This window comes from Rutidosis leptorrhynchoides, chromosome 7, assembly GCF_046630445.1.
Source record: "Rutidosis leptorrhynchoides isolate AG116_Rl617_1_P2 chromosome 7, CSIRO_AGI_Rlap_v1, whole genome shotgun sequence".
NCBI classification, from domain to species: domain Eukaryota; kingdom Viridiplantae; phylum Streptophyta; class Magnoliopsida; order Asterales; family Asteraceae; genus Rutidosis; species Rutidosis leptorrhynchoides.
The window spans coordinates 89,120,092-89,130,075 of record NC_092339.1 but is presented as its reverse complement, the minus strand read 5'-3'; positions in this window follow the sequence as shown (position 1 = coordinate 89,130,075).

The following is a 9,984-nucleotide window of genomic DNA, read 5'->3' as shown; positions in this document are numbered from 1 at the left end:
GCTAGCGATTAAGGTTCTAAGACTTCCATCAACACATAAATAGGGTGTTTTCATACATAATTTAACCCACTAGGTCAAACCTACCCATTTGACCCATTTCAAGTCCACCATGAACCCTAGAACCAATTTTATTAACAACACAAGTAAGCTAGTGAATAACTAACCATTATAGACTCAATAACACCAATTATTACCTTGAAACCCTAGGTTAGTCATCCTTGAGTCCTAATGACTCAATCTTACCCAAAACCCCCAAAATCACCATTAATGGGTTTTGTGTTCATCACTAACCCAAGTTCTAACCTTTAAACAAATTAAATCAAGGAAATCAAAATTAGAACTTACCAACACAACCAAATTGTAGCTAGCGAGGAGATGAACAACTTTATAACCCGAGCTAAGACCTGAAACTAGCTCCTTCTTCCTTTACTTGAGCTTTCTCTCTCTAAATTTTGGGTTTCTCTTACTAGAATTAAAGTAGGATGAAAATGGTTGTTGAAAGTGGAGTTATGACTCACCCAAACCACTAATCTGTGACCTTAACTCGTCCCCAAGTGAAATTACCTCAATACCCTTCCAAAATATCTGATTAAAAGAAAAAGAACCCGGCTACAGTAGTGGTGCGTGGCGCGCTCCTTTAAGGGTGCGCGGCGCGCACTATGGTCTAAACAGATTCTGATCACAGTTTAATTACACACAGTTCCCCTCGCTTTATGTACACTACATACACTTCTGTACGATAATAACTAGGGTGTTACATGTCACACCCGTAACAACAAGTGAGCGAAACACGGCTATCACATCACTAATCACACAACATGGTCCTCACGACCCCACCATTGGCGTATAAAACAACCAATAGTTCCCAATACTAACCACATGAAGGCTGGCCGAAACTACACGCGCCTTAGTGAATCCGCACCACACGTGACTCAGCACCTCCACCGCAACAACAATCGGGATTGGCCGAACTACACGCGCCCTAGTGAATCCGAACTATACGAGAGTCACTATCCCAATAGAATGATCGCATCCACACGTGTCATTGTGTATCCGAACTACACGCAACTCACTTCCCAAACTCAACACAGGAATGGTACTCTCATTCCCCAGTGGTACTCGCATTTCCCGATAACGTTATACCATACCGATATAACACTTCTCCCAACACAAATATCCATTAGTGTACTTAACACCGCGTAACACTAACCCCCAGGTGGTGTATTATCACCGCGACTAACCTACCCATCACGACAATGTGGTGTCTTAATATCGCGACTACCCCACATTTTACACTGCATAACTAAATACATTATTTCACTCACTTGGAATCCTTGCACACGCATCATACGTACGTGTACACAATGCCATCACAATCGAGTAACAACCACCTATATCGTACATAGGTACAAAACAATAATTCTCTAGAAGAGAATCCGTCACGCACATCCCTTAATCGAGGGATCTCACGTTGCTCGTCAAAAACGTCCATTATCTCTAAATGAGATTCACCACATTACCATGAAAGGACCCTTTCATATACATTATAAACGATTCACAATAGTTGATTACATTGCGAGGTATTTGACCTCTATATGATACATTTTACAAACATTGCATTCGTTTTTAAAAGACAATCTTTCTTTACATCAAAAATTGACAGGCATGCATACCATTTCATAATATCCACTATCCAACTATAAATTGATTTAATAATAATCTTTGATGAACTCAATGACTCGAATGCAACGTTCTTCGAAATATGCTATGAAAGACTCCAAGTAATATCTTTAAAATGAGCAAATGCACAGCGGAAGATTTCTTTAACACCTGAGAATAAACATGCTTTAAAGTGTCAACCAAAAGGTTGGTGAGTTCATTAGTTTATCATAATCATTTATTTCCATCATTTTAATAGACCACAAGAATTTCATTTCCAGTTCTCATAAATATACGTCCCATGCATAGAGACAAAAAATAATCATTCATATGGTGAACACCTGGTAACCGACATTAACTAGATACATATAAGAATATCCCCTATCATTCCGGGATCCTCCTTCGGACATGATATAATTTCGAAGTACTAAAGCATCCGGTACTTTGGATGGGGTTTGTTAGGCCCAATAGATCTATCTTTAGAGTCGCGTCAATTAGGGTGTCTGTTCCCTAATTCTTAGATTACCAGACTAAAAAGGGGCATATTCGGTTTAATAATCCAACCATAGAATGTAGTTTCGATCACTTGTGTCTATTTCGTAAAGCATTTATAAAAGCGCATGTATTCTCAGTCCCAAAAATATAAAGGGTAAAAAGGTAAATGAAACTCACCATACTGTATTTCGTAGTAAAAATACATATAACGTCATTGAACAAGTGCAAGGTTGGCCTCGGATTCACGAACCTAAATTAATTATATATATTTATGTGTTGGTCAATATTTGTCTAACAAATTAGGTCAAGTCATAGTGTACCACAATCCTAATGCTCGAGACTAATATGCAAAAGTCAACAAAAGTAAATTTGACTCAAAATAATTTCTAAAAATCTATACATGATTAATATATAGTTTAAATATCGTCGTTTTATATTTTTAAATATTTTTAAAAGATTTATTAGAGTAAATAATATAATTTAGTTATTAATAAATAAAATTTTATATTATATTTATATAATAAAATATAGTTTTATATATATATTAAGTAATAAAATTTATAGGGTTCATTTAATATTATAAAGATAATATGATAGGTATTATTAAAGTAAGTTATTACATGTAGTAAAATATGTTTGTATCAAATATTTATTTGATAAAATAATATCTATAATGATAGTAAGTAAAAGTTGTATTATTTTATAATAATAATTATTATTATAAAAATATCAATATTTATAATTACTAAGATGACATTATGATAAAATGATAATTCTAATTATGAGAACTTTAATATTTACGATAATTTTTAATATTATCTTTAAAATAATAATTCTATTTAAAATAATAATAATAATGATATTTTATATTAACAATGACATTTCTATTAAAATGATAATTTTTGTTAAAATGATAGTTTTAATACTAACGATAATTTTAATAATAATAGTAATGATAAAAATAATAAGAACGATAATTTTATCTAAATCAATATCTTATAATATTTTAATTTCATCATGATACTCTTACCCATTATTTCCTAATCGTTTCGTTTAATTGTTTTTAATCGTCTTTTATATCGTGTTCGTAATAATGATAATAATAGTAATCAAAATAATTAGGTGTTACAAATATTTGTTTTAATTACACTAATATTAATAATGATAGTTACTATAACATTATTAACGATAATACTAATAATTATCTTAATGATAATATAGTAATAATAATATTAACAATAACAATAACCATTTTTAAATAATGATATATATATTAATAATGATAATAATAATAATAATACCAATAATAATAATAATAATAATAATAATAATAATAATAATAATAATAATAATAATAATAATAATAATAATAATAATAATTGGATAATAATAATAATACTAATTATAACTTTAACGATAATAACGATAGTAATAATAAAAAAAAATAACAATTTTTTTAATGATAAATCCTTTTATTGATAAAGATAATAATAATAATAATAATAATAATAAGATAAAACTAGAACGACAATAATAACGACGATAATAATAATCATTTTTAATAATAATACAAAAATTCGATGGACTATAACTTCAAATCCGTTCATCGAAATCATTCGATATCTAAATGAAAAGTTCTTAATTTTTCGCTAGCTTTCCAACGACATGCATATCTTATACCTTATCTCAGTCGCATATATAACTAATTCAGGATTCAACATAACCTAACTAAAGGCAATATCAAAAGTACAAACATGCATAATCCTATATACTCGAGCACTAGTTAGGGATACACTATTAGTATGTAAAAGTTAAATTATGAGTACTCACGTATCAATATTGAGATTCAATATTGCAGGAAAGGTACGTAGACGTAACGGAGATGATAAACACTATATTGACCTCACGAGCATACCCATGAACCATACCCAATCACCTCCATAGCTATAACCCATAATTTCCTTAATCCAATCCCATTCGAAAAACAATTTCGAAATCACTCGGACAGCACTCTGACGTAATATTTTATGTATACTAATAATATCTTGAAATAATACGGAGTAAATATATATATGTAAATCGATTGAGAGAGTTTAGAGAAAAATATTTTCAAGTTTCTATGAAATAATGAAACCTATTGAATTCTATTTATAATAGATTTTTGAATTATTAAAGTGAATTATTAAAGTATGAATTATTAAAGTGAATTATTAAAGTATGAATTATTAAAGTGAATTATTAAAGTGAATTATTAAAGTATGAATTATTAAAGTGAATTATTAAAGTATGAATTATTAAAGTGAATTATTAAAGTTAAAGTAAAGAAAAAATAAAGTAAAGGTAAAGTTTAAGTATAGTAAAAGTATAAAACTATGTACGTATAATACGCGTATAAATATATATAATATTAATTTAAATCGTTATATATATTTAATAAAATAAAATATAAATATCGTTATCTTTATCATACTGGTTAAGTAATGAGTTGTCAAAAGTGGTTCTAGATATTTATAAAAGTTATATACGTTTTAATAATAAAGTTCTTTTTAAACTGAAAACGTTTTTGTACGTTTGAAACTAAATCAAATAAATATAATAATTTTGTTTTCCAAAACCAAATATATTTTTAAGAATCATTTTGTTTAAAGGTTAAAATAATGGAAATCGTTATATCATAAAATGTTTTAGAAAAGTAGAATCATATATATTCATAATAGGTTTCAAGTTTTTAAATTACAGTTTGTTGGTGAAGCATGAGATAAAGTTCAAAGGTTAAATAAACGTATGAAATCATCTTAATGAAAAATGTCGAGTTACTTAACTTGTCGATATCCAACATCTAAGTTATTTACACTTCACGTTCTTACTTATAAATCACTTTACCATTTTCCGAATGTTGTCAAAAAGAATAGATTTCTTAAATCACAGTGGACCTCATAACATAGACCCGTAATCATATCATAATGTATCTGATAAATCAATCATTTGATATTATCTTCTAATTCCATCGATAAACATATTGAAACAAATACGTTCATGTAAAGTATTATACGTTTAATACTTTATTAATATTCTCAAGTTATAATATATATATACATATATATATATACATATTTATTTATATATAACGGTTCGTGAATCGTCGGAATTTGGTCGAGGTTATAATGAATGTATGAACACAATTTAAAATTCTTGAGATTTAACTTAACAAACTTTGCTTATCGTGTCGAAATAATATAAAGATAAAGTTTAAATTTGGTTGGAAATTTCCGGGTTGTCACAGTACCTACCCGTTAAAGAAATTTCGTCCCGAAATTTGAGTGGAAAGGTCGTGAATGATAATAAGTATGTTTTCATGATGCATACAGGCTGAAAATTAGAGTTTTATCATCAGCGAATAATTTGGATAAACAATCCATTTATATGAAGAGTATGAATGAAGCTAACATAGAAGAGTGAAATGAGTAAGTGTAGATTCATCTTATCATTTGACGTAGATATGATTGATTTCCAGATTTCAAGGGATTTGAAGAAAATCTTTGTAATAAGATTTGATTCTCCGGTAACAAAAGGAATTAGGATTCGCTTTAAATGCGATCGTCCATTTTAATTGTTCCGTCGAAGATTTTCTTATAAATTCACCTCCTTCTTTTTCTTACAACTCACACCTTCTGTTGATGCATTTTATGCAAGTCCCTAGACATCTACCCACGTCCATTGCAGGTACAACAGTTTACAGGCCACCATGATTGTTCGTTATTATCCTATCCGTGTTTGTATGTGGTTACAGCAACTGCAGGAACGAGATTTGGATGTTTGACTATGTTAGACTTAGTCAGACGTCCGAGTGAAGCCTCACTCGTACGGCTGATAGGCTCATACGCACGGTTGATACTGAGCTAAGTCACAATTACAACCTAAATGAGAAGACACGAGTGAGTGATCACCCGTACGGCTGATGAAGCCAACTCGTATGTGTGATGGATAAATCGTACAGGTGAGTCAACAGCAGGGGTATATAAAGTCTTATGTTCTTCATTTTAGGTTAAGCCTCTCATTTGTTACACACACTCAGATCTGGTGAGCTCCTCCGATTCTCTCTCAACCCAAATCACCCAGGTAGTGAATAATAGCTCTAGGTGTTGATCTAATCACACTTGATTTAGTTATGGTATGACTAAATTAATCCCAAAAAGCTTAACCTATTTACTAGAGGGTTTGATTCACTTATTCCGTCATTGTGTGAGTTAAATCTGTTAATTTCTAAGTTCCTAGTCATGTTTGATCACCTTCTATTCTTTCCCCCTCAACTCATATTTTAAAGTGTTCATCAATATGCTCCATCCAGTTCTGATTCTCGATATACTTATAACTTTCATATCGGTCATTCTTCTTTTTCATCTACCACCGGAAGAATCTATTTACTTCTACTATACTCTTGGATTTATAGTGTTTCTAGTTCTCCCGTGTCTTTATATTGCTATATGCATCGATATATATGGTTTATAATTTTTGGTTTGTCGTTGGGCTTTATATCTTCCCTTATATTTCAAAGTCTCTGTTTCTATCTTCTATAATCATTGTCATCCACAGTTAATGCTCTCTTTTATTTGCTGCAATTTATACCCCAATTTCTATTTCGGAGTTTTGTCCTTTCGTTTCTTCTTCTTGCGATTAAGCACCGCTTGTAATGGTCCAGAATTCACAGATATGAATTTCGGAATGAACATTGTTAATGTTCTAGGAAGGAAATTGTGATGGCACGATCTTGACTTGTCAAATTACTAGAATACCTTGAAAAAGGCCGAATCATTAAGAAATATTTTCTTGATATTTTAGAGGTTAAATAGAATACAAGAGTCGTATAACATGGCACATGATGATGTTATGATCTGTGAATCATCACGTTCCATTTAGAAACTCAGCATGAATTACTGTAATATAACCACGTTGATCAAGTGTCATTATATTATACTAACTCATGCTTCAGTTTCCAACACTACTTCAAAAACATTCATATTTTAAACTCAAAGGTTTACAGAGTATAGGAACTAAACAGTTTCCTTTTTGATGTAATACAGATAGCGCAAAGAGATAAATGATTCCAGATAAGAATAGTTATGGAAATATCTTCAGAAATATGGAGGATATTTATAATGAAAGATACGATGATATCTTAGAATTTCTAATATCAGAGGATGATGAAGAATATTGTCTGTAAGGGTTTAGTGTCAGGAGCAAGGTATTCGTTAATGACTTCAGCAGACACTGAATCATTTGGATTCTTTGAAGGCAGGTTCAGTCTTTGTGATTTGTCCACAGCCTCCTTCATACTTTGCTCAATCCGTTTTCCAGTTCCAAAACTTCTCTATTTCTGAGCTTTGTTAATACACTAATCTTTATCATCAAACTTTTTACTGCTAAGGTCGTTTGCAGTTTTTGTTGCTTCATCAGCATTTCGAGAACTAGTTCGCAGTTCAGAGTGTTTTTCAAAAACTTCACATTCGAAGTATGTAAGCCTTGGAAATAGACGTTATGTATAACTGTTGGCGTCAACATGCTGTGAGATTTCAAAATACTGATTGCTAATTCCCAATGATTCGTATGGCAATTCTCGTTACAAGAGGCAGATGAGTAAATGATGAGGTTTCGATAAATATAAAGATTCTTCGGAATGCCCAAGATCAGTGAAGTTGTTGGTAAGTTTATTGCTAATGTGGTGGAATATGAAAGGTTCTCCGGTAACAAAAGGGTAATCACATATATCAAAATTATGATAAGGCTACTCCGAATGAAAAAATTGAAGTTGTCTTGCTGGAGCTGTGATATAATTTGCTACTTTGCAAAGGAATTGCAAGGTTATTTTTTTTGCTAATAAATGCCAAAAGATCTGACACAGATATGTGTTGAATTATGACTTTGGTTTCGAGAGCTTTTTAAGTACATAACTGTGGGTAATATGTGGTTGGATCATCATCTCGATTGCTCATTATTTGAAGTTTCTTCAGAGATTTTCGAAGGGTTTGAACACAGATTGTAATTGTTTGTATACATTTGATGTTCTAACACACTTTTGAAGTCAAAGTATAGCTTTGAAAGATGTAGGAATCTAAAAGTGATGGTACTGGTTATATCTCGAATTGAATTCTGAGATTTTAAAATCAGAATATGTAATTGGGTTTGAATGAGTATAGTTGTTTTGATTTCTATGAAAGAATGTATATTATTGTGAAAGTAGAAAGTATAATTGATAATTTGCTTAATCTGATTCGAAGAATGTAACATATTAATTGTGAATTTATATATATCTCTCGGGTATTACCTACCCGTTAAAAAATTTTCACAATTAGTATTTTGTACATAAGAATTTTATTACAGTCTTTATGAAAATATATATGTATATATTCTCCTCAGATGTAACATAGATTTTAATGAGTTAATACTAAATTAAACTCATTCGATTTACGGTTGGAACTAGAATTGAATAATTCCTCGAAGGCTTTAGAAGTTACATAAGTATTTCTTCAATAATATTGAAATTATGAATCAATACTTCGTTATTTGTTGAGATGTGATGTTGGTTTTCGTTAAATTCTTGTGAACTTCGCAAAGTACGAATGATGTTATCTGAAAAGTTTCGGTTACATCAATGATGAAGTGTAAAATCAAATATATACTTGATTTATTAGGAATTGGAATTTGTTGAATTGAGACAGAGATTGTAGTTAACGATGGTTAAGTCGCGGGCAAGGGACGTACATTATTGCATATTTGTAATATGAATTAACCGAGTAGTTAAGATTCACACACAATAGCTTAGCACGGAAAGATTTATTTTTTATTTCAAAATATATATATATAAAATATATATATAATTTCTTCAGAGGGAATGAGTTAATTCTTCATAACTTGTTGATACAATATACACGTTATTGATTCGTAATGATATCCACAGTGATTCTTGAACTGACGGAGTTTGTGATATTATAGGTGTTGTTGATTCTGATGTTGACTGTACTGACGATGCTGGTGACGTTGACGGTACTGTTGATGCTGTTGGTAAAACAAGTTTAACTTGTTAATCACACACCATTTTTGTCAGGTTTTCTACTCTTCCTTCTATCATTTTGGTTCGCTTAACTGATTTATGGTTAGTGCTAGATTAGATAATCTCTAAGACATTAGAGATTATATAATCGCCGCGGAATGTTTCTCCAATAAAGTTATGAATTAATGCTTCGTCAGTTATTGTTGTTGGTACTCCTTGGTATTTATGGTGCGTATGACGTTGATGCTAGTGGGACAGATTGTGAAGTTGAGGTTTACAACGCGGTTGTGGTTGGAGGTGGTAATGGTACCGTTGGCATTGATGATGGTGGTACTGGTTATGCTGCTGGTGCTGCTGCTGGTGTTTGTAATCTCTACACCATATTCTCCAAAGCCACTACCCGAGCGCGAAGTTCGTTGACTTCTTCTATTATTCCAGGATGATTGTCGGTCGGAATGAGAGGATAAATAAAATCTAGAATTTGATGTAGTATATAATCGTGACGAGATACCCTGGAAATAAGAGAGAAAATGGTGTCTCGAACAGGTTCGCCGATAAGTGCTTCAGGTTCTTCGCCAAGAGGGCAATGTGGTGGATGGAAAGGATCGCCTTCTTCTTGTTTCCAATGATTGAGGAGGCTACAACCCCATCCCCAATTCATCCAGAATAGGTGATGACTGATTGGTTGATCCATTCCGGTCACACTGCTTTCGAAGCTTGAGTGAGATTCCATTTCAGAATCCGAGTGACTTGAACTGATGACAAATTCCATTTCGTACGAT